Below are 24,834 nucleotides of genomic sequence, written 5' to 3'. Positions count from 1 at the left end.
TTTGTACAGTAACAACTGCGATGGGCCTCTGATCATGGCCTGAGTGCTGCCCTCATAAGCACAAAGGCCCTGCACACAGCCAGGACTGAGACACAGCCAGGGTTTGGTAACTCAGTGTTTAATGGCCACTGCAGGACTGGGTGTTTAGACATCTAAATCAACAACCAGATTTTCTAAGGTGAGAAACAGCAAACAACTTCCCAGGCTTTTAACATTCAGTGGGGTACATCACGTCCAAAGACAACCAGCAGGACTGAAATTGCAGCCTGGGCCAGGAGGTAGAAATATTGCTACATCTGGGGATTATTTACTTCTACTCCTGCATGACAGCAAGTGACTCACTCAGTTGAAAACATTGAACTCCCACAGATTTTATTAATTTAACAATCTCACATACATTAGGATTTTTTCTCTGCCTCAGTTATCTGAAAATTACCAACACAAAAACTGGAGATAAAAAGAGGTTGGCAACCATTAAAATTGGCATCAAAATGCATTGTCTAAGAGGAAAAAAACAACATAAAATGGAAGCCAGGGAAGGTTGTTCTCCTCATAGTTTTTATGAAACAGAATGAACAGACCATGCTGTCTTAAGTGAGGCATTATCTTACACCTTTTCGCATGGGTTATGATTGTGATTTTAAAATAATGTATTAGGTACTGCAAATACTTATTAATTCCAGTGGGTAGGAAATATTTTTACTGTTTCCTGTGATTTTACTTAGTGCTTCCCCCTGCTAGGCAGTAGAGTATGTGTAGGAGTTAACAGTCCCCAAAAATAAATATTTGCTTTTAATTAAATCCTTCCTCTGCACTTTGTTCAGGACTAGGCAGGATGAGGCCCTCAAAAATGCCTGTGCAGGCCATGCAGTGAGGAAGGAGGATTTATACCATGCAGCACAGGGGATAAATCAAGTTCATGAAACATGTTATTTCCCACTGTGATGTTACACATACTGCTTTTGAGAAGCAGCAGGAGCTTTCCTTTCCCCATGCAGCTGCTTTCAATATGTAAAATGGTTTAAAAGCCTGAGAAGGCACTAAGAATCTTTTAAGAAGCTGATACTGTACAAGATTTTTAAGAGGAAAATGGAAGAGAAGTATCCAGTAATAAAAATATCTCTTTGTTAGGTATGAGAGCCTCAGCTGCCAAAATTGTCTTTTGCTAGTTTTGCCACCAAGAAATACTCTTCCCAGTGTAACCTGTGGTACTCCAAAGCAGATATATCTCATTTTTGCTACAGATTTTCCTTCTAGGGAATCTGTTTCCTGAAATAAAAATGTCAGCTTAGTGATAGTGGTGCTACTCATAGTGAGCACATTGACAGACCAATGCCATTCAAGCCATGCTCCCCTTCCTCGGCAGAGGTGGCAGAACCTCCTGTTGACCTTCAGAGGAGATCACCTTTCTGGTTTTGTGGATGAAGCTATCCTTTGTGTTTATTTAGTTTCTGCTAGCTGAGCTTTCTGGGAAAAATATCTTGTTCTGAAGATGTTTTGTGTTGTGAAGGTTCTAGAAAACAGCTGAATCTTCTCAGCTGCAATTTCCCTGTTTCACTTGTAGCATCCTTTGTGCAGAGATTTTCTAACAAACAGGACACAGGATGCAGCCTGGACAGCAGGCAGTCCCTTTGCTGGTGGCTGTGTTCTACTGCTTTTCTCAATTTGCCAGCCCTTCCACAGCAGTAACTCAGAATGCCAGACCCAGACAGGCAGCACACAAGGACCTTCCTGCACGCCGTGCTGGACCAGGAGTGCTGACATCAAAGATCTCTGAGCCACAAGTCCAGGTGGGAAATTCCCTTAAAATGACAAAACCTCTCAAGAGCCTGATGAGCTTCTCTATCAGATTTGTTATATCTCTGCAATCATCTGCTCTTTTCATCTCAATATGATTTGTTTAAATAAACAACCAGCATGGCTTCAAGTGCCATTTCACCCAATACTTGTGCTTCTAGACAGATGAAGAGGCAGGAAAGAGAATAATAGAAAACTGATGAGGAGAGAAGAAAATAATAAATAAGACCAAAAGAAAGAATGAGCACCCTTAGGGCTCAAGTCAGCATCCAGCTGAGAGGTCTGTGGGTGCAGAAAAGATTATTTACATTGCACTATGAATTTTGAGAGTAATATTATATAAGCCTTCCAGCTTTAACAATTAAAGAGAAAAGTAATTATAAGAATTATCCAAATGTTAAATGGTTCAAAAATAACTGAAATATTTCTGTCTCCTGAGTGGAATCTTGTGCAAGACCAAAACAAGTTTCTAAAAGGTGGGGGGGAAGGAAAGTGGGGGGTTATGATTCATTTTAAAATGCAAATATTTTAATAGGTTTCTTTTAATATATATGTTAATGAGCTTCTAGACGAGACACAAACCACAGGCCAAGTAAGCAGATGTCTTGTCAACAAGGTCTAGAATTTAGAATCATTAGGGCTCTTTTAAGAAACATACTTACTCCAACATAAAACTGAAGCATATTATAATATTTCAAATTCACACTGCTCTGTGTGACATTTTTTCCTCATTAAAATGAAGAATGACACAGCTAGAGAGAGGCCCTTCTTCCCTGCTTTGTATTTGTAGTTCAAACGATGTCTCTAGCAAATTGTCCCAGAGAGACAAAATATTAAGCACCTTGAGTGCTGTTCTGCATGCAATTAATTTCATAGCCTTTGGAAGTTTTTAATGTGTTGTGGTGACCAGTGAAATAATAATTAGTTGCTGTTCATTGTTCCCATCCTGTTCACTCTCTCTTTTCTGCAACCTGTCAAATCCTGTTTAACTCTGCTTGTTTTTCTAGGTGTCAGTTCTTTTACATTGTACAGCATTCATGATGAAATTCCTGATCTTCTTGTTCACCCTTCAACTTTGAAAAGCAAAGAACCAGACAGATCTGAGAAAAGGAAACTCAGTGAAGGGTAACGAACACTGTGTCTCTGAATCCACAGCAAGTAAACTACAAATATGATCATTTAGTAAATATCATAAAACTTGGGTCTGGTTCCTGAGTTAATTACCTGTTGGACTAAGTCAATCTACTGAAACCAATAGAAGTTTTCCTACTGTCCTAAGAGAATTTCTATCAAACCTTAAATTAATCCACTTTTAAACCAAATTCCTTTGGAGCACACACACACATACATCCAAAGGCAACTTCCATCCTTAGACTCTTGTAAGATAGTGAAATTTATACCAAAAGAGCAGTGCTCCTATAGAATGTTTCTTGTGACATGGTTATTTGTCCTAAAATCTCCATAATTAAAAAGGAAGAGTGTCAAAAATACCCCCACTGGTACAAACAGGAATCTGCAACAGGAAATGAAGTTTCAACACAGTGACTTTGACCAACAAAGTACTGTGAAGATACCCTGTATATTAACTAGTGGCAGAAAAAAAAAAAAAAACTGCAATGGAATTCTAACATGTTAAAGGGAAAATAAAGGGGGAAAGCACAGCACATACTGGTTTCAATACTTTTTTTTTTTTCAAATTTAACATCTAGAAACACTGAAAATTTTCCCTGCATTCCTCAGAAATTAATCTTAATTTTCCTGTAGTATTGATGATCTCTCAACAATAACAGAGCAATAGAAATGAGGCAGATGAATCACAGCTCTTATAAAGACCAAAGCAGTGCTTCCACAAGGCTTTAAGAACATTGCATCCCTTTCCCACCATTCATTTTTTACCATGATATGGAAAAAAATAACTCCTTGTTTGTCAATTTGAAACACAAAAGCACTTAGGGTTAGGTTTAGCTGCTGTATGGAACCATTTCACTGCTACAGAGCCCTGGAAGTTGAGATTCCATGTGGAGGTGTCCAAAGGGATACCTGGTCTGAGAAACAGACCACACTGCTCTGCCTTCCTATAGCACAGGTTTTGTTATATAGCTGTACACTAAAGTATTTTTTGATAAACCTTCAGGAAAAGATATATAAGTTATATTAAATATCAAATTGACTAAAAATGCAATGAATCTCTAACCTAAAATCCTACACAGAGGTCTTAAGTACCATAAATCCTCATTTTTTAATGAATTACTACCATTTTCCACTCATTCTGATGAAGTTCATATTAAAATCACAAAACCTTAACATCCTTAACATGGTTAAAGGTTGCACACCTGCCATAGGTCCATAGAGGGACAAGACTGAGCTGAAATTCAGACTCAAAAGAGCTTGGGCCTGTTATCAAAGAAATGGAAATGAAAGAGCCAGGGCTACATTAGAAATTAAAGTGTCTTAGAATCTTTTCCTAAACAATTTTCTCAGCTGCTGTAAAGCCCTTGATCTGATCCCACTCTTCCATTTTGGTGCTCATCACAAATTATGATGATGACCATGGCTAGGGTTTTCAAAGGAATACCTTACTGTGAGCACTGACATCCATTGCAACTGAAGTCTTTTTGTCTTGTGCCAGATCTTAAGATCTTTGTCTCTTTTTGCTAGACAGGACTGGATTGCTGCTGTACAGGGTCACAGCACCTCCTGTGCTTGGGTGCACATGAGACAAGACAGAGGTAGGTCATTATTTCAAGGGAAATGCAACGTTTTGGCCAAGTTCACACAAGACAAGGTATTTACAAAGAGCTTTCTACTCGACTCTGTTGCATCCCAATCTATTTTGTTGGTTCCAACTGAAATAACAGATCAATGTTGGGTAGAGGGAGGGAAATTATAAGAACAAACCATTGCAATACTTAGGCTGAAAATTAGAAGAGTATCTAGAAGGAAGATTCAGAGCGACCAATATCAGCAATTGGAGTAAAAGAATTTGACTTCAGAACTGTGTGTAAAAATGAGACCTTTGTTTCAACAAACACTGGAACTTTTAGCCATGTTTCAATAAACTGTTCTTAGCTTCACAAAACTGAAATGCTACTTTTAATGAAATGCCTTAAATCTTAAAAAAAATGTTTTCCCCCATGCAACTCAGCCAAAATAATTTTGAAATAATTTTTGTTTTCCCCCAAGCTGCTTTTTTTGATGAATAAATGATAAAATGTGACTGAAAGGAACAGACATATCCATAAATCAGGCATGTTGGTTTCAACACAACTGAAAGGTCTTTGAATTCTCCAAAAATCTATTACAGACAATAGCCTGTCTGGACTTCAAGCGCAATACAAAGAGATAAAAATAAAAATGAAAGGGGTCAGAAGAGAGAGAAAAAAATAACCCTGTCTGTTTGCAAAACTTACTTAACAGAAAATTTTACAAGCACTTAAGAGCTTCCTAAATTCCAGTTGAATGTACACGTTTTATCGGATTTCTGAAGTGCTGTATTTTCAAATTTTTCTTTTCTGTGGATATGTTCTGTCCTTGGTGAGTGAAAATGGTTTCCTGCTGTGAAACACCCTTACATTTCAAGGTGAAAGTGACTGATTTCAGAACTGTATTAATGTTATTCTTCAGCACTACTGAGGTTCAACGGAAGAAAAGGCCTGAAGTCCAGGTTCTCTGTAGGATGACTTGGCTTAACACCCATGAAACTTTCAGGGGGTCAAATGCTTTTCATGTATTAGTGTTAATATTGGTTTTATTTATTTAAACCTACAAATGCTTACACTTCCGGGAAAGAAAATTGTTCTATCACAGAGTAATGCACCTAAGAAAACAAGGCTGAACTCAGTTTTGTTTTGTAGGTTTGTTTCAGTTGTAATTCAGTGAATAAAATATTCTAGGCCACATTGATTCATGCACAAATCATATGTTAATGGCCTCTCCAATAATGAACAATCCACTCCAGTCTTAGCAATGACCTCCATAGTACATCTTAGCTCAAGGAGAGCCAGGAGACCACAGCCAGAACCAAAGTTGCAGCACCCCAACACCAGGGAATATGAGATGAGGTTGTCTTGGGCCATATAAAATCACCCCACATTATTTAACTTACATTCATGGACAACATGACACCACTTCACTCTCTGCATGAACCTCACTGAACAATTTTGCCTCTGGAAAGTTTTAAAGACCTTTTAAGAAACATGGCTTTGCTTTAAGGTTTATTTCTAGCTTATGGAACCTGGAGAATGTTGGACAGGCTGTGCCATGTGGATGGATAAGAGGTTGCTGAACTGGGGACATGCTGTGTACCTCAGAGCATTGAGCATGAACACAACCAACAGTTCCAGTGGGTTTCATATCAGCAATCTGTCTGATACAAAAAAAGAGAAGATACTCATACTTAAAAATTAACCTCTGTCATTTTTAAAAGTAGAGGTATTTGGGTCAGCCCTTGATTTAGGTTGATCTCTAGTGGGAAAGCTAAAGAAGTGCAGGAAAGACAAATTATTTCTCCAATTCTGTCCCCTATGTAAAAAACAAAACAACAAAACAAAACAAAAACAAGCCCACTGTGTGAATTTGGTCTATTTACCAAAAAGATAAGAATAATACACACTGAAGATACACAAACAAGTGTTTCCTGGGTGGCACTGCAATTACATGAGACAGACCTGGCTTTCAGAGGGGTTTGATGCAGTTGTTTTGTATTCCAACTGCAACAGCTGAGTGCTATCCAAAACACAACTGAGCTGAAAGAGGTAGAAAAACAAAAGCATCTCGTTTGTCCCAAATGAATTCAACTTCGTTAGTTTTGGCAGCTTTTCAAAGATCAGAAAAAAAATATTTATTTGATCTTTCCCTTCTTTCCACTTAAGGTCAATGATTGAAACAGGATCAGCTCAGTGAGTACACCTCCAGTTCACAGTCTGTTGAATAAACAAACTAAGTACCATTTTGACAGCTGTGGAACAAAAATAAAAAACACCACGAATTTTTTATAACAGCTTTACAGAATGAGGAAGATTGCTGCTTTCTGAGGTAGTTAAAAGCCCAGGCCATGAGGCAGAACAATTCTGTTCTAATCTTCTCCTTGCAATAGACCTACTTGTTGTCAGCCAGCAAGTCATCCCCACTGAAAATTTCAGAGAAATGTGTCACAATCTTGACACACAAACCAAGTTCAGTTCTCAGAAAGTCAAACCATCTGCACAATACCTTAGGATCAGTAGCTTTCCCTGGTGGCAGAAATGAATGGAAATAATAAAAAGAGGTTTTTCATTAAATCAACAGCCAGTCTTGTCTCAAAAGTTGCATCTGACATGCCTTGTCCTGCCATTAAAGGTGTAATTTTCAAAGAGTCTGGACAAATACATCAGTCCTTGAAATGTATCAGGTTTTGAATTGCTATCTGCATCACTGCTGCTAAAAAAACCCTAAACCCTAATGGAGATAGAAGTCTGGAATAACTTGTACAGATATATATCCATAATTGAATATAAAAGGAGAAAATAGAATAACAAGTTTTAAGACAGCAATATTGTGAGCTCAGGTTGCTGATGGCTACATGAACACCAGCTTTAACCTGCTCAAGCTTGTGCTTGGGTATTCTCTTGGATTTTGCTACAGTCTCAGGGTGTGCTTTGAATTTGAATAGACCAACCATAAAACTGCTCAATGTGATTTATTTAATCAGATTTCTCTGTTACTGATACAAAATCTGATGCCTTCTTTTTATCTGAGCTGAAGGTCAAAGACAGATTCTTAAAATGAGTGGGGAGTTAAATCCAGGTGGATATAGAAATATTCCTTCCTGGCATGTCAGGTCTTCACTCCTGTTTTTCCAAGTAAACTTTGGGCAGTTTTATGACTGGAAAGAGCTAATTCAAGTCTATTTTGCTCTTCTTTAAATAACAGAAGACAAAAAACTCCCCCCTCCTGCGAGAAGCCTGCAGCAACAGAAAAGAGCCCACCTGATACACTGCACATACAATAGGGAGCAGTAGCACAAATTCCAGAAACTTGGGGAAAGAGTGGAATGCTTTGCTTTGCTTTGTACAATAACAAACCTAAGAGAAGCCCCTTGCTATAAAAGAGTGTTTTAAGAATTATAAAGATCAACACTCTAACCAAAAAGAAGTTGAAAACTTCTTTTAATTATTGAAAATATCAATTCAATTATGAATTTTGCAATAATAAGGCAAACAATTGGAATAACTGTAGTACTAACAGCTCCTCTGGATTAGTGGCATGCAAACTTGTTTTTAAAAGCTCTCGTTATTAGTCCAATCCTGTCCAATCCTGTTCCCATTTAAATGAATTGAAAAATTCTAATAATTTCTTTTAAAATCAGAAGTCAGATAAAACACAGTTAAAAATAACATAAATATTATTACTGATGAGCTTAGTGCTTGGTGGGGAAAACCTTCTGTGCCAAATGCCACGTTTTCATTTTAAAATTAGTTTGGTTTAGATCTCAGGATTTGGAGTAAAAGCCTGGTTTTCCAAGTCAATTTTATCTATCATAATAGGTCTGGTTCATCCCCACACATTATTTGTACATGATTTACTTGAGGACAGTATATATAATAACTTTCAAGCATTTTGAGAATTTCAAGTAGGTATCCCAGAAGCAGACCACACACAGAACCACATATATCTAGCTATTACAGAGTCACTGGAACTTCTGAAAAAATCATCCCCAGAAGGATAAAATGAGATAGAAGTTCTTTTGATTCCAATAGACATTTTAGTGAATAAAGAAAAATGGGACAAATTAGTAAAAAAAAAACCCCAAATGTTAGAGACTGAAAAAAAAAAAGAGTAAGCTCTTCAGAACCCTAATAATCCTGAAACTCCAAGAGATCTAATAATCAAAAGAAAGTCTGTTATAGCAAAAAGTGTTATAGTATCAATAACAGTTAATGAGCAACTTCAGCAGCTACCTGCAGCAAAAATAAATCATCTGTTCTTTCCAGAGAGCTGTGGTTCAAGGCTATCTGAAAAACAGCATAAGATTGTAGGAAAGCCAACTAAATTGATAACAAGAGCTTGCCCAGCAGCTTAGCAATGGAACATTTGAGATAATCAGGGTCTGCATTAGCCACAGCAGCCCCCTGCTCACACTGGGCTTTGCAGCTGCTAACAAACATCATGAGAAGCATCTAACCCTGGTCACCAGACCAACAGCAACTCCAAAATCAACATATAAAAATACATCTGGGATTTGGCCTTAAGAGATGAGCGAGATCTGGCCTAATTTGGGCTCATGTAGGATTGATTTAGATTTAACTCGGTCAAAAATGGAGGCAGCTCATTTACTTCCAGCTGAAATTTACTTTCAGTTTATTTTGCTTTAATTCACTTATAGAAGCTCAGGTGTGGAAATACCTCTACAGGGGCAGTGTTCCCTTATACTTGTTCAGACACAGGACTGGAAGCCACTCCTTAGATCACAAGACAAATTTTAGATCATTGGTAGCACTTAGGTCTTTGGAAAAAAATGCCAATATTCTAGAGTGAATTCCCTAACACAGCTCAAGTCTGGAATGTGCTCATAGACAACAGTGGTTATGGAGTCTTGCTTCCACTAAGAGACCAAAATGATGCTGAAGGAGGCTGTGAAAGCATTCAGCTGAGTCACTGTCAAATTCTTTTTTTGTTGTAGTTTTTTCTTTTTATCTGTTTATTTGTTACACCAGCAGGTTTCAGCAACATTCTGGAATGACTAATCCAGCAAATCTGATGTTAAAGAGCTCCTGCAGGTAGGAAATGAAGAGGCTGTCTCCACAAGTCATTGTGGTTTTTGCTCTTCAAGAATTTTGACCAAAGAAAAGCAGATTGTCAGTCACTGAAAACATCCAAGGACATATCTTTCATTTTGTTTGCATTCTGTTTGCTTTCAGAGAATTCTGTTCAAACATTCAGCTCACATTAATTTAAATTATCTGAAGCACTGACTGTAGATTTGAGAAAACAGTGTCACAGCCTCAACAGAGCTATATTATGTTGGATACATAGCAAAACAGGAACCTTTATACAGTTCTGCAAGAGAGAGTTAGAATGCAGAAAGCATCAGTTCCATTTTCAAATTAATGCCTCTAGCATGTAGCAAAGATAGCTGAAACCTTTGGGGATATCTGGCAGTGCTTCCAGAAATTGTTCCTGCACTTTCTAAACTATGATATACCATTTTTCTCATTTTCTCCTGTATTAATTGCACTGTAGAATTTATTTCCATTACTGATTCATTGTAAAAGAGTTCTGTGCTAATTACTACTACATAATGAATAAATTTTATTATACATTGCAACCAGTATCCCTTTTTCTTCAGTCCCAAAGTCCCCTCCTTTCTGAGCACAGGAAAGTCCAACCCTGTCTGTAAGGAACTCCATGGCTCTCATTTAATTTCAAAACAGAGGGAAATGGAATTTTCTGTAGATTAATAAAAAAGAGCCAGAGGTTTGTCTCAGGTCAGTTTAAAACAATGAAGCTGTGCATTCTTGCTATGCTTTCACACCTTACAGTGACACCCAACAAAACCAGAGAGAATGTGGAAGTCACAATAGAATATGAGATTTTCATTTTTTATGAAGGACTAATTTGAACTCACAGAGGTTTCTCCTAGTATTTTAATAAAGTTGAGACAAATAAAAAAAAGCAAAAACACTCTCCAAAAAATGAATCTGTTTTCTGAACTTTGCTTTGTTCAAAAGAGAAAATTAAAAAAATCAGCCTAGAGAGTGTTTAATTATTTTTGCCTGTTCTGAGGAAAATAGATGCTAACACAGTAAACAAGAACACAAATTCCTAAGTACTTCTACTTTCCAAGAGAACACACAAATATTTATAAAACAGCAACCTCAGTGAAAACCTTTAAATTATTTGGAGGATATTAAAAGACTGCATTCTGCAGCATAATCAAGGCAAATTAGTCAAAATATATGCAAATAATATTAATGTCCCCTTAAGATGTTTTAAATTTTGGCACTGATTACTCTACATTTGTATATCTCTACGACTTCTCACATACAATGTAATTTCACTGAGATGAGACTAGTTTTTTATCCAATTGATTTTTTAATCATAGGAAGTTATTAGTATTTGTAATTTTTAATCTTTATCACTCAGAGTCTTTAAATGATCATTTTAAAGTTGCTGATTAGATGAAGACTACAGAACCCATTATGATGTGTCAAGACTAATTGTTAAAAGATAGATAAAATAATTACTCTTATTCTTTGTGACTAAATATCACATTTAGAATATGAAAAGAGTCTTTACCCTTCAGTTTAACAGCTATTAGAGCACAGGCTGGGCGTTGAACCACACGTGACATATCCTTGGCAATGTTTCTGTTGCTTTACTGGATTTGCCCAAGATCACCTGGATCAAAACCTCCAAGATTAGCCACAGATTCTGTGGTTCACAATTTCTGGAATAAAGATGGTTGGCAAGGCAAGGAAGCAATTGCCAATATCAGTGCCCCAGCCTTGTATTAGGTAAATTATCAGCACCACATGGATCAGCGAGATTCCCAGCAACCAATGTGAGACCAACCACGGGGCCACACTGAGATTTCAGTTTTTGTCTCTCTGTCACTGGAGACACTGTCACAAATACAGATCCCTGGGCAAGCTTCTTTTAACCTGCAGTCACAGGTTTTGGCTTCCTGAACAAAGCACCTGGTCATACTGGAATAAAGCACGGCACAGTTAAGGACAGACACCACTTTCTTGTCCCTTCTATGTCCTTGGCTTATTGCACAATGGGTTGGAGATTGCAAGGAACTTTTATTTTGCTGGATAAATGGAAGCTATTAACAAGGGCCTTGTAGTGGAACATTTAGGAAACATCATGGGCTCTTCATTAGCGTAAATGCCAATATATAGCACAGCCACTAATGTGAAAGAGCCAAAAACTTTTAGTAAGAAAGATGGAGGGAAAGGAGAGAATCAATTTTTTTTCTGCTTCATTTAATTTAAACATTTTTCATCTCTCATTTGTGAAGAGAATACTAACTGAAAAACCTCAGCATTAAGCTGTACACATAGATCAGTCAAGTAAACTGCATGCTCATTTACACTTTGTTTATAAGTTCTTTCCTGAAGTCACAGCTATATGGATGTCTCTGAAAAAGCTATTTGGAATAAGTCCACATTCAGTGTTCCAAATTTGTGAACCACACACAGTTTGTCCTTTCACCCACAGGAATGTAAATACAGAGCAACACCATCAAGGTCAACATGAAGAGACAATTTTAGTCATAGTCTGCATATTTGGGTTCAGCTTTCTCATAGTTGGCGCAGCTGCAGCAGAAAATACTCAAGAACAAAGCAGAACTTCTTAAGATTGGTCAAATTCACTTTTGTGTTCCCTCAATGAATATTATAGATGGCAGAGAACATTTTGTCTCTTCTCAAGGTACCATTGCAGTGCCAAGAGCCTTGAGGGCAAAGCTACCTAGAGAATGCAGCTCCTGCACTGGGATTTAACATCTTCCCAAGTGCCAGAGATTCAAGGGTCCTACAGCTCATGTTGGCCCACTTGTGAGCAACACAGATATTCTTAATAAATACCTGGCACCTACCCAACTGAACTTTGATTTATGTCCTGTCATTTATCCATCTTCTCTTGGACAAGATTGCTTCCCAAATATTTAACCTTCCTTGTGTCAAATTGTACTCAGATCAGTGACATTCACATCTTCTATAATCGAATTCTCCTGTTTGCAGACAGCTGGCAAAAGTTTACACAATTAAATCGCGGCTGAGCAGTGCCGAATAACTTTTTAAGGCCCCATACAACAAAGAATGTCCCTCTTCATAGTCAATAACTCAATTCATTTCTCATGGCCAAGACAACACCTTGAGTATTGTGAAGTAAAATACTTTTCTTAAGTAGTTGTCCTTTTTTCTTTATGCTGTATTTTAAATTGGGAGTGGCATTTATATTTATTGTTATTATTTGTATTTTAATTATATATATATTATATATATTATATATATATATATTAAATGTATAAATTGAGTGCTTTTTCCCAAAGAAAAACAATATCCATGTAAAACTTTCCTTATGTTCCCTTTCACTTTTGCTCTAGTGCAGAGGTTCAACAAGTTTATTCCATGGTATGAATAAAGAAGTAATGCCAAAATATTTATATGGCACATAAATCACAGACCCATTTCATCAGCTAATGATAATCATTATTTCTGGACTGCTTTGACAGCAAATGTGACAACAACACTGTAGAATTTAAGGAAAATAAATATTTTGCACATTTTTTTGGCTCAATTTCATTTTTCAAAAAAAACAACCAAATGAAAAATTTGTACTGAGTGTTGTCTCCTGAATCTCTGTCCACAGATTTTTTATTTCCCCAGTTTGTTAAGGGTTAGGTCAGTGCTTTTAATCAGGAGACAATTTGAATGCTGTTACCCACTGCAGAAGGAAAGAGTTTTAGAGTTTACAGCTGTATTTTGAAGCAGCTAGGAAAACTGCAGCCATGTTTGGGACACACAAGCCTCAAGCAAATATTGACTTATGAAAATCAGAATCTGTTGTTGTTATTGTTGCTGTTAGCTTGGTTTGGATTGGGACTTTATCTCATGCATTGGGTGCCCTTAGAAAAGACTTCTGAAGATGAGCAAATATTTTGAGACCTCCCCCCATCCATTGAAAGAAACCTCCCAGAATGAGAATCTTGTCTCTAGGAAACATTTAGAGATGTTATCAAAGTTACAGGTCTTAGCTCTAAGAAAAAGGAAACAAAACAATGAGAACTATAGATAAAGAAGATTTTCTTAACCTTGAGATTTCCCTCACCAAGCCATATGCTGCAGTTTCTCAAAGGGTATTGTTGCAGCATAGGGAGAACAATGAGTATTAGTTGAATAATCAGGATAGATTATCAAAATATATAAAACCAAAGTCTGTACCCTACAGCAAGTCATAAAGAAAAGCAGCCATCTGGAGCTCAAGAAATGTTTCTAGCTTTGTCAGTAAGACTTTGTTATAAACAGACAGTATAGGCTGCTAATTAAAAAAGCTAAAAACTAAGCATTCTCCCTCTCTCCAGGGATTATTTCCCATACGTGCTTTAACATTCATAATTGTGATCTCCATAATCACACCTTTGAACCACTGGGGCTACAGGAGACTGACCACTGGGACTTAGATTTCCCTTATTCACATCCAGTATCAAGAACAGGTCCAAACCAACATGCATGAAGTGTGAATTCCGTCCTTGCTCTGTTCTTGTTCTATCATTGGTTTCAGGAACCTTCTACATGACATTATGGAAACCAAAAACCACAGAAAATCAACTGGAAATTCTGACATCATTCTGAAATTCTCAATCCCTGTGATTTCTAAATAATGCAAGGACAAAAGGAGCTTGTTGTTCTCTGCATTAGGGATACCCAGAGAGAAAGGTACTGAAGAGTAAAAAAATAGAAAATAACAAAAAATCTGTCAAATTATTTTCCATTTTCATTTAGAAAGGAAGAAAAATGGCATGCTGGTTTTTTTTTTTACCTGAGTGGGAAGTTTTGCTTCTGTTTTTACTGATAATGCTGAAGTTTTATGTTTAACTTCTGATCAGGAATAGACTTTCAAGAACTACATAATCCTGCATAAACATGCTTTGTGTGTTGCATTTAGAGCTTTCAGTATGAGCAATCATCTTCATAAAAATGTACACAAAGAATCAGGCCAGTATCTTTGCTCTTCTGGCTGATGCTAAGCTTATGAGAACCTTTCATGCTCTTCCAGACAAGCTTCTTATCACAACTTCCCTAGACAAATGTTTCCTTTCTTAGCAAAAAACCCTTTAATATTTACTTTCCATTCAGTTTCCTATTCTCTTCTACAATATATGTACCTCCAAGAGCCTCAAACGTTCTGTGCTTTTTCAGCTGAAGCATTTTTAATACAGCCTGGGCTAGAACAACCATTTTTCCATGTCCCAAAGCAGTCACTGGCTCAGCCATGACCCAAACAAGAAATTCGTATTTAGTCTGTCTTTAATCAGCAGATTCTCCAGTGTGGAAAGATAATACAGGCACAAGAAATCAATCTGAAACCAGAAGATCACAAATCTGTATTCTATACTGATATGGGAGATTATTACAGTAAATACAGGGTTTAGAAGTCACCAATTTTAGAAGCCAGCTTTGGTTTTCTTTCTCTTCCAAATGTCAAAAGACTTCCTAAACTCAACAGAAGACAAAGTAATATAATCATGGTGCAAAAGGGACCATATATTCTTTTTACATTAGAAAATTCACATTGTTACTGAAAGCACTTGAGATTTTCTCACTGTTTAAACTCTCTGTATAACCAGTTCCTCCTAAAGGCAGGCATGTACACCTCAGAGTGTGCACTCACAGAGTTACTCCTCAGGGTAGTAAGTACACAGGAACATGTTACAGGGAAGTGTTTCTCTCCCAAGCCAAGGGCCAGCTTTACAAAGAACAAATCACAGTGAGCTGAACATGGTGTGGGCCCAGAGATACCTTTATTCCCTCTCCTAGATGCAGCAGAGACAGATCTGGGAGCACTCAGAACCATCTCAAAGGTGGCTTACAGTTTTGTCTTCCAGCAAAATATCTCAGACAGAGGAGGAATTTTGAAGGGCCAGACCTATATTCCCCAGTGTGCAGACAGAAGAAGATGAATATAATTGCAAGCTACAGGCATGTATTAATTTCTGCACATGCATTTCTAGGTTTTTCTAACTCAGAAGGTGCACCTCCATTCCTCCTCTACCCCACCTCCTCCACCAGCACAAGGGGCAGCTTTTCTCACAGTTTGATAAACATTTGGGGTGATCAGAAGAGCTGTGCACAGAGCTTTCCACAGATAAAAGTTCTTCACAACATGTTCAGGTTTCCAGTTCAGGCAATAGTTTTGAGAACTGCTTTGTTTCACATGATGGAAGGTGCCCTACTTACTGAGAAGACAGGTTCCTTTTGCTCTTTTGATTCCCTACTGGCCAGGATGTACAGATGGGTTAAAAAAAAAAAAAAAAAAAGAGAGAGAGAAAAAGAAAAAGGACAGATGCCACTGAAGTAGAGAAGAGATTAACAGGGTCACTAGCTTGCACTCCTGGGGTCTGGTTGAAGGATTCCTGCTTCTTAAAACTGCGAGTTGCGAGAGATGACGGACTCATCACTCAATGAAAAGTGAGTTAAGGCTTTGCAGTGTGAACTCACTTGGCTGCTTTCCATTGCCTTGGCTCTGCAGGATGTAAGGGCTCATGGGAAAGCACTACTTTGATGTTTTCCTGAATTTTTCTGTGGAGCATATCAGACATGAGGCGTATCAGATACAAGTTCAAACCATCTGGGCTAAATTCACAGTTGGTATTGATGATTTTCTGCAGTGCTTCAGGTGACATTTTAAGCAGGTTATTTAATGTGCTAATAAGCATAGAACCAAGACTGTTTGACTAGGAACAATAGGTCTTTTGTAAAAAGATGTATAACATGTAGTCACACTAAACTTGACAGATATTAGGCTAAGATAGAGAATTACCTAAGGACTGTTGGGTAGAGTGCATCTTCATTATGCCAAGGAGACAACAGGAGTTGTGCTTGTAATACAGAAACATGGCAAGAGCTGCCAAAATATGTGTCATGTGAGGTGCAGGACATCTCTCACCAGGTATGAAACTGGTCCTTGAACTGCAATGCACTATGAAAAATCCTGTACAAAACTGGCACAGAAGAAATCATATTGATAGGGGAAAAAAAGTTAATCCTGCAATGTAGATTCTTTTTTCTCTTGTACTTTGCCATGCTATCTTTGCAAACAAAGGATCATGCCTACCTATGTTCACATCCCATTGATATCAGAAACAGGAAAGTAGGTCATGCCAACTGGTTTGAAGAATAAGAAACATATTTTTTTTTTGAGGTTTCAACTTCTAAAAATATATACCTATTCTTTCTAGGTTCTAGTAGATAGAGAGTTTCCAGGGATAGAAATTCAGGCTTCTTTGAGACATTGGGCTTGTAAAGAACTTCATGCCATAATGCCACTGGGCTCATGCCAGTCCTTATCAACAGATGGAGATAAAAAAAAAATAAGGCAGATTTAATCTTCGGTTCAACTTGTGCCTTTCATAAACAAACTTACAGCCTGCTGACAGAGACAAAACAACCTGCTTTCAAATCCCATCATCCTCCCAGTCCCTGGCTGACTCACGATCCCTGTGCATCATGACCTAGAAGAGAGTAAGGAAAGCTGACTCGTCTCACTTCCAAAAATCTCCTCTGAACTGTTTTTTCTTTTCTTACTTTTTCCCTGTTTAATTGCCAGCCTTATCATGTGAAGGATTCATCAAGCTGCAGAAACACAATCCATGGGATCTATTTGTATGATCCAGGCAGGAGGTCCTAAGGCATTCCCTTCCAACACCTTCCCAAAGCCCTGCAGACCAGGCTGCCATCCACACTGGGCTCTTCCCTAGGGACTGCTATGCAGGAATACTCACAAAATCATTTTCTTTGGATACTGTGGACGCTTCAGATGATAAGGGAGCATTCCCAGTTGGGAACAGCTCTTTGCTGTATGCTCCTTCCTATGCTGCTGCTGTCATGGAAACATGACCTTCTCTACTTTATCAATTGCCATCTTTCATGAAAAGCCTGTCAGTGTCCCATAGGAAATGTGGCAGTAGAAGTGCAGGAAAGAAGGCACAAGAGTGTTACAGTCTCCAACAGCAGCAAAAGACCAAGATCAGAAGGATTATGGTCTGGGCATTAAAACAATCCTGACTGATTCCCAAAGTGGCATTTCTGTTGAGTAAAGGAGGTACCATTTTTAAGTAATCTGTCTCTCCATAGCCACATTTTAACAAGCACAGCAAGCTCACCTGTGAGATCTGACAGAAACTTCAGGTTTTGAAATCACGGGTTCATTTTTAAAGTTTATACATTTCCTCACATTCCAAGCCTGCCCTGAAAGCTCTGACACTGATTTAGATGGCAGCTATATTAAACAGGCTCAAGAGAGGTCTGTGACTGGAAACAACTCAGCCCAGTCTTGTTCTTCAGCACACCTGCCCTTCTGAGGAGAAAGTTCTGAGACATTTGTGCACTGACTGTCTTGCTAAGTTTTCCTTTTCCTCCCCTTCCTTTTACTGAGGCTACAACTTCTACCACATGCACTGGCCCAAATTTGCTGGCTGCATCTCCAGTGACCCCTGAGGGTTATTTTACCTCATCTGATGCTACATCTTCCTACGGCATGATTCAGGTAACAAAATAACACTGAAATATGTCACAGCTTACAAAGAAAATAGAAAATGAAGCAAATTTCTCTCCCATTCACTTCAAAATGAGGACAGTTTTTAGAGGGCTAACACAGTTTGAAGCACACATGTGACTGAGACTATGCCTAGAAGGCTGTGCAGCCACAGCCAGGCAGAGACAGTTAAGCTCTACCTACACCAACTAAGTTCCAATTGGCACATTTAGAGTGAAGAAAAGTATTCTGTACTTCAAAGTATGAGAAAGTTGGCATGTCTGTTGTGTGATCTCCTCAACTCTGGAACTAAAAGTTAGCCTTTTCAGAATTTTATTGAAAGCTTACTGTTTTCTTTAGCATCAGAACTTCTGACTTGCAAGTATTTGCAGGGCAAATGGGAAGCGTCTGACTCATTCAAGTGATGGAGAAGAATTTTGTCATGAGCATTAGCAAAAGCAGCAAGAAACGAGCCCTAGGAACCAATTGATGGTCTCTGCCCAAACACTGTAATTAAATGTACAAGTATGTCTCATTTTGCTGACTTTGTAGTGAAAGAATTCAATGGGATACCCCGAAATTCTCTGTGTGAATCCTTCAATTAAATGAATGTCAGCAGAGATCACAAAGCTCTGGTACCAAACACCATAAAATATCCCAGTGAATTCAATGCATTAAAGGACTATATATCACAGACACAGGCTGCATATCCTGCTGCTGCAGGTTACCAACTAGCCCTGTTATTCCAGTTTGTAAAATTTCATTAAAATATATACTTCCTCCTTTTTCCCTGTGCCAGAGGAACACCAGCTTAACTGAGAACTTAATGTGAGACACTTTGGGCCAAGTTTTGCTGACAGTATCAAAGTTAGTGATAAACCTCCCATTGGCTTAGAGATGGAGCATTAGAAGTTCTAAAATAATATGAAGTAATAATAGATCTCTTTAAAAAATACAGTGTAACTTTCACTTGAAAAATGACAGTTTCCAAGAGGCTGGTTGATGTTGAAGTCAGAATATTGTGTTTAAACATTTCTCTGTGCAACAGAAGCCTTAGATGGAACTGCTACATCTCCCGAGAATGCAGGGTTATATTTCTTTCTTCATCTGAAAGGTGATTTCATGCTTCAGGAAGTAAAGAAAGTTTGTGCATTGACAATATAAATGCAGATGCTTCCCGTAATGATTGACACCAAAGGTCGTGCAATTGCAGTTTCATTTCTACTCCCTGTAGATCAGGCAGCCGAGCGAATTAACATCTCTTCAGCAATCAGGAAGTCAAAGTCTTGACAGTTCTGGCTTCCCCCCTTGAAATGGGTTCAGTTCAGAAGGCCTCATTGAGGTCTGATCTGCTCCTCACAATTACCTTTTTTAATAGCCAATATGAAAGCCAATGACACTCAAAGTGTACTGTCATAGAGGCAAATTTCTTTCCCTGCAAAGGACATAAGTGCCAATGAAAGAAACTATTACATACAGCAAGCAGTAAAACACTGTCATAAAGAAGTATTAATTTCATAGAGCTGACAGAAAACTATCCGTGGCCCAATCCTAAATATATATCCCAAAATGAGAGACTATTTCAAGCTTATATCTGGAAGAATAATGCTTTTCATGTAGGGGATAAGCAAAGAATATTCCTAACAAGCTGCTTTTGCAGTTTGTGCTCTGTCACCAATGAGGGAATTCTGCAGCACAATAGAAAAGTTATTAAACTACGGCACAAATATTGTGACAAGTAGTAAAAAATGCAGCTCACCATTTCCTCTGCTGTGTATTTTTAGATTGTTGCCTAACTTCTTCATGAATAAAGGTATACAAAATATTTTACATTAATGGAATATCAATAGGTAAACAGTAATTCTTCTGCTCTTTTTTTCCCTGACTGCAGGTTGATTTGGCCCCTGCAGACAAGACTGTAAAATTTGAAGTAGAATATCTTTATGGTCAATTCTAAGCAAACCAGGTCCAGCTGTGTCTCTGCTAGAACACTGATCAAGCCCAGCACTTCACCAGTGGATTTTCTACCACGGCATATTCAAGGTCCCATGTGAAGTTCCCACACACATGCACTCACATCCTGGTGATGATTCTGGTTTCCACACCTCTTTCTTTACCTTTTCCTTCCATTCTTAAGCACATATTTGCTCAAGCAATTAAAAATTAATGCTGTCTGATAAATTGAGCTATTATTAGATAGGACCACCTATTTTAATAAATTTTGAGCAAATTTTGATAGTACAAAAGCTTTCAACATACATCTAAAATATATAATATTTAATTAATATATATTTCAGACACCTAAATAATCTAAATAGACCATGGGAGAATAACGTTTTTATCAATATTATGCAGTCCTGTAACTTAGACCACAAAGGTTTCAATGACAAAATACATTCCTTCCAAACAGAAGCAGACCATCCCCACCAAGGCTCATCCAAAACAAAGTCCTGTCTACCTATGAATTTGTGAGATGGTTTAAATAGTCACTGTGTGATGAGGCACTCCCAGGAGCAGAAGTCTCAGGGGGTGTTACCAACACACTCCTAGCACAGGCTGCAAGAATTGGTGAGAATGGGCTGAGATACCTGGTCTCAGGTGGAGTTCAAAGTGTTCCTAAGCACCCTCTGGGGTACAGCAGGGACACAGCTATCCACAGAAACATGAGATTGCAAGATATTAAAATCCTTTCAAAAAGTATTTTTAAGTCAAGGAAATTTAGCTTGAGGAAGCTGTTCTATATTTCAGACACTCTAGATTTGATTGTGACTATTTCAAACTAACTAGAAGGTACAGAAAATTTGTACAGTACTACACAAGCATTAAGCAGTGCATGTCTGGATAAATCCATTCATGAACAGATTTCCAGTATATCCTCATGAAGACAAATATAACTACCCAGAACCACTGCTAGTGAGAAAAATCCCATCCCCCTTTTCAAAATTTTCTGACCTTGTTCCTTTGATTCAAGGAAATAGTACCATCATTGTGCTGATACTTCTAAAAAGATAAGTGAAAAGATACTTCAGAAGTGTGAAGGTTTGCATTTGATTCTGCTGTCAATAATTTGCTGCAGCTTTTTGAGAGAGAGCCTGGACATTAAATTCAGGCAAACACCATCTTTCTGCAGCCTCAGAAGGTATGAAGCATTTCAATCCTACAGCTGTAAAAATTTTCTTTAGCTAAAAGATGTGCCCAGAGCCTTGTGGGATCAGGACCTTCCAATGAGACCATCAAACCTTGTGGGTGTGAGCTATTTGGTACTTGCAGCACTGATCAAAGGAAGTGAGTGACAACAGCCCAAGCCCAGCACTTACAGCCATGGCTAAGGGAAGGATTTTCAATAACAACATTCACTGTGCAAACCACAAAGAGCTGATCCAAAACCAGAGATAATCAGGTCTTTGTTCAGAGACTGACTGACAGCTTTGCTCAGGGTTCCAGGCTTTCACAACAGAATCAAAACTGGATCTTTTTTTAGACTATCAAAGAGTTATTCAGCACTTCCATTTATGTAGACAGATGAAGAGATGATGTGTGTATCTCTACTACATCTTTGTCTTTAGAAAGGACAGTGGGGGATGAGTGGGACAGTGAGAGGAGAAAAGCACAAAACACAATGAAACAAAGTGGCTCAATAAAACACCCTACAGGGGAAAAATATTGACTGGGATAGGCACATGTAGAGCAGAATACCTCACCAAAGAATCAGCCCATGTTGTGGCTGAAAAACCTGTCTGAACAATAAAAATAATAAATATTGTTTATAGGTATAATACTGATCCTTTCACCCTGTAAAATCCTTAAGTCCCTCACAATAACTAGAGACAGAAATCCATGGAATGCAACAGCCATTGAAACAAAGCAATAATTAGGCATTAGTAGAATGAGAGAATACCAAATGCCCAGTTCTAGGAAATTGGCAAAAAGTACCAAGAAAAGGATTCAGTAAAAGTCAGATGAAAAACTATATAACAGGAACAGCATTTTTTTGTTTTCCTTTTTTCATGTTTCTCTGGCTTGTAATTCATTAATAATCTTTGGTAAGATTCAGAACCAGACTCTCCTTTAGTTTTCCCAGGGCACAAACAGAGAACGTGATTGATGTTCTCATCCCTTGCTTATAGCAAAATACTAACCTTCTGTATTGCTAATTCTGATCTAAGATGGAAAACCCACAATTATTAACTATTTCCTTTCCTCTTCTGTATTGGTACATCAATTTCAATATTTCTTATTTCAGATTATAAATCAGAGGAAGAAAGTAGATATGAGAGAAAGTGCTAGTTCTTTTTAAAGAAAACCCAACCTAGTCCAGCTAGATTAGAGGAAGGAGTGCACCTTAGACTTGTTCCTGCCAATGATCTTGTTCCCTTTCCCTCTGCTTTCTCTGTGCTTTCTAGTTTCGTGGCAGCAAGGAGGAAGGAAGGTCTTAAGGAGGCTGGTGGAGCAGGTTCTACCCAGAACTGTGTTTACATCTGAGAGAAAAGATTTAGCAAGCCAGGGAAGAAGAAAAAAAACAAGTTAAAATGATAAGTGATGCAACAAAACTGAAAGAAGAAAAAAGGTGGACATAGGGAAACATGTCCCTGTATTTTTACAGGATGGGAGAGGATTAGGGAACTGTAGAAGTTAGATATGGAATGTACCCACTGTCTGAAATCCAGGTCAACCCTCTCACCCTGAAAAGTTTTGCAGTTTGCACCCTGGAAACTTTTAGCTGAGCTTCATCCATGTTTTGTGCATTTCTGTCCTCACATACCCACCATCTGGAGAGGCAATTCTAAGGGCAGAGCTGGGGAATGCCATCACAAGAAACTGGTCGTTTTGGTCTTTATATGACTGAACTGCTGATAATCTGAAACACACTTTTATTGCAGCACAGTGAAACCTAGTGACAGATGGTAATAATCACTTAAATCTCCTTTATGCAACCAGCTTTTACATTCATTGAATAAATCATTAAACCTAGAATATATTTCTCTGTGTGTTGTGCATTTCAGAAGCACTGCAGGGCATTTTTTATGAAAAAGCTCATGTTCACTTACCTATCATTACCAGTGGATATAATGGGTAAACTCTTAGTCCTTACAAAGTCAATGACAAAACTTCACTTCTTCTTCAGTGAGGACCAAGATTTTACCTAAAAACCACACAGCTCAGATAATCTTCAATTAAAGTATACACCCAAATACTTCAAACTCTGAAGAGATGCAGCTCATTAATAACCATTGTGACTACAGCTGTAAAAAGGACCAACAGATGTGTGACTACCCATGACACAGCACAGGCATCTTGGCATGACAAACCTTGCAATCCTTGTACTCATCTCCACAGCACAGGGCAGGCTGTCTCAATCTATTTATCCAGTCCAGATTTAAGAATCAACAATTGTAGGAAAAGAATCCTATTATATGGATTGATTGAATAATCCTAGACACACTCCTACAGAAAGCAGGTCTGGCTAAAGTACAGCACATTTTACCAGCCAATTATAAATTGCTCTAACTGGAGGGAATAATTTTCTTTCATTTTCAGGGGACAATACTGATGCTCTTAGAGGCAGTTCCAGACAAGCCATAGGACAAACAACTTTCTGACTCCCTCTTTGCTAGGCCAGGTGATATTTAATAATCATATACTTCTAGAAGTGGACATTTATAGACCTTTGTCTCTGTCATGGACTGAGGCAACCTCCTCCTTCCCTTACATACAATAAAAACAGGATAAGAAAAACAGAAATAGGCTGAAGAACAAAAAGGCATCTAATGAAGATATTACTGTAAATAATGTTTTCCATATCCTCCTCTCAGTCCCTACACAATTTCCTGAAGTTTTTGGAAAGCAACATTGTGTCCAAAATCCTGTGCACACCTTGCAAAGCTAAGCTTCCTCCTCCTGGAGGTACAATAAGTGCTTTCCTAAGGGTGAAAGAAGAGGGTTTGAGCTCTGCTGGGCTGTTATGGGCAGCACCTTCCTTAGGATCACAGGATGGGATTTAAAAGGCAAGAGTTAGTCCAGTAGGTCCAGCTCAGGTGTCCTAAAGGGCGGTCTTTCAGCCATATAATGAAGAAGAGGTTTTGGGAGGCAGACCCCAGCTGGACAGCAGGAGCACCCTGCAGAGCAAGGCTCACAGGCACTCCCTCACATCTGGGATCTCACAGCAAGGATGTTCCTTGGCACTGGGAAGGGACTTCCCCAGCTCCAAAGATCAGGGACCCTGAGTGATGTCACTCAAACATAGGAATTTACATTCCTGCTTCTTCTCTAAATGATTGTTGGGAACATTTACAGCTGGCTCTAAACAAGCACAGCAGGCAAACGGCATTGCGAGCTCTGTGTTGGTGTTTGCACTGCAAAGGAGCAATGAGCAGATTGGCAAAGCCTCTCCTAAGTGATCTTGAAATGGAATAACATTGATGCCACATGCATTATGCAAAAGTGGACGGATTGATTAGTGGGTCACACAACTCCAAAGACCCATTATACAGCTTCCTTTAAATAATTAAACACAGGAAAATGTTCTATTCCTGCAAAGCTAGTTAGGAGCATCTCACTACTTAGAAGATTCATTGCCTACTTGTTTGCTGAAGGAATCTAAGTGGGTTCTCAGTGGCTTGGGGCATTGCCCTCAGTTTCATGGCACTATTGTGTTCCTTCAAACACTTTCTCATATTCCTTCAAACACCTCCTCATATCACATGGACAAGCACTGGTTTCCCAGTTCAGTGTGGGGTCTGTTTGCTCTCTCAAGGCTTTGGCAGCAATACATTTGTTAGTGTGAGCAGGGAGGGC

Source organism: Poecile atricapillus, chromosome 14 (genome assembly GCF_030490865.1).
Source record: "Poecile atricapillus isolate bPoeAtr1 chromosome 14, bPoeAtr1.hap1, whole genome shotgun sequence".
NCBI lineage: Eukaryota > Metazoa > Chordata > Aves > Passeriformes > Paridae > Poecile > Poecile atricapillus.
Note: the sequence above shows the minus strand (reverse complement) of the source record.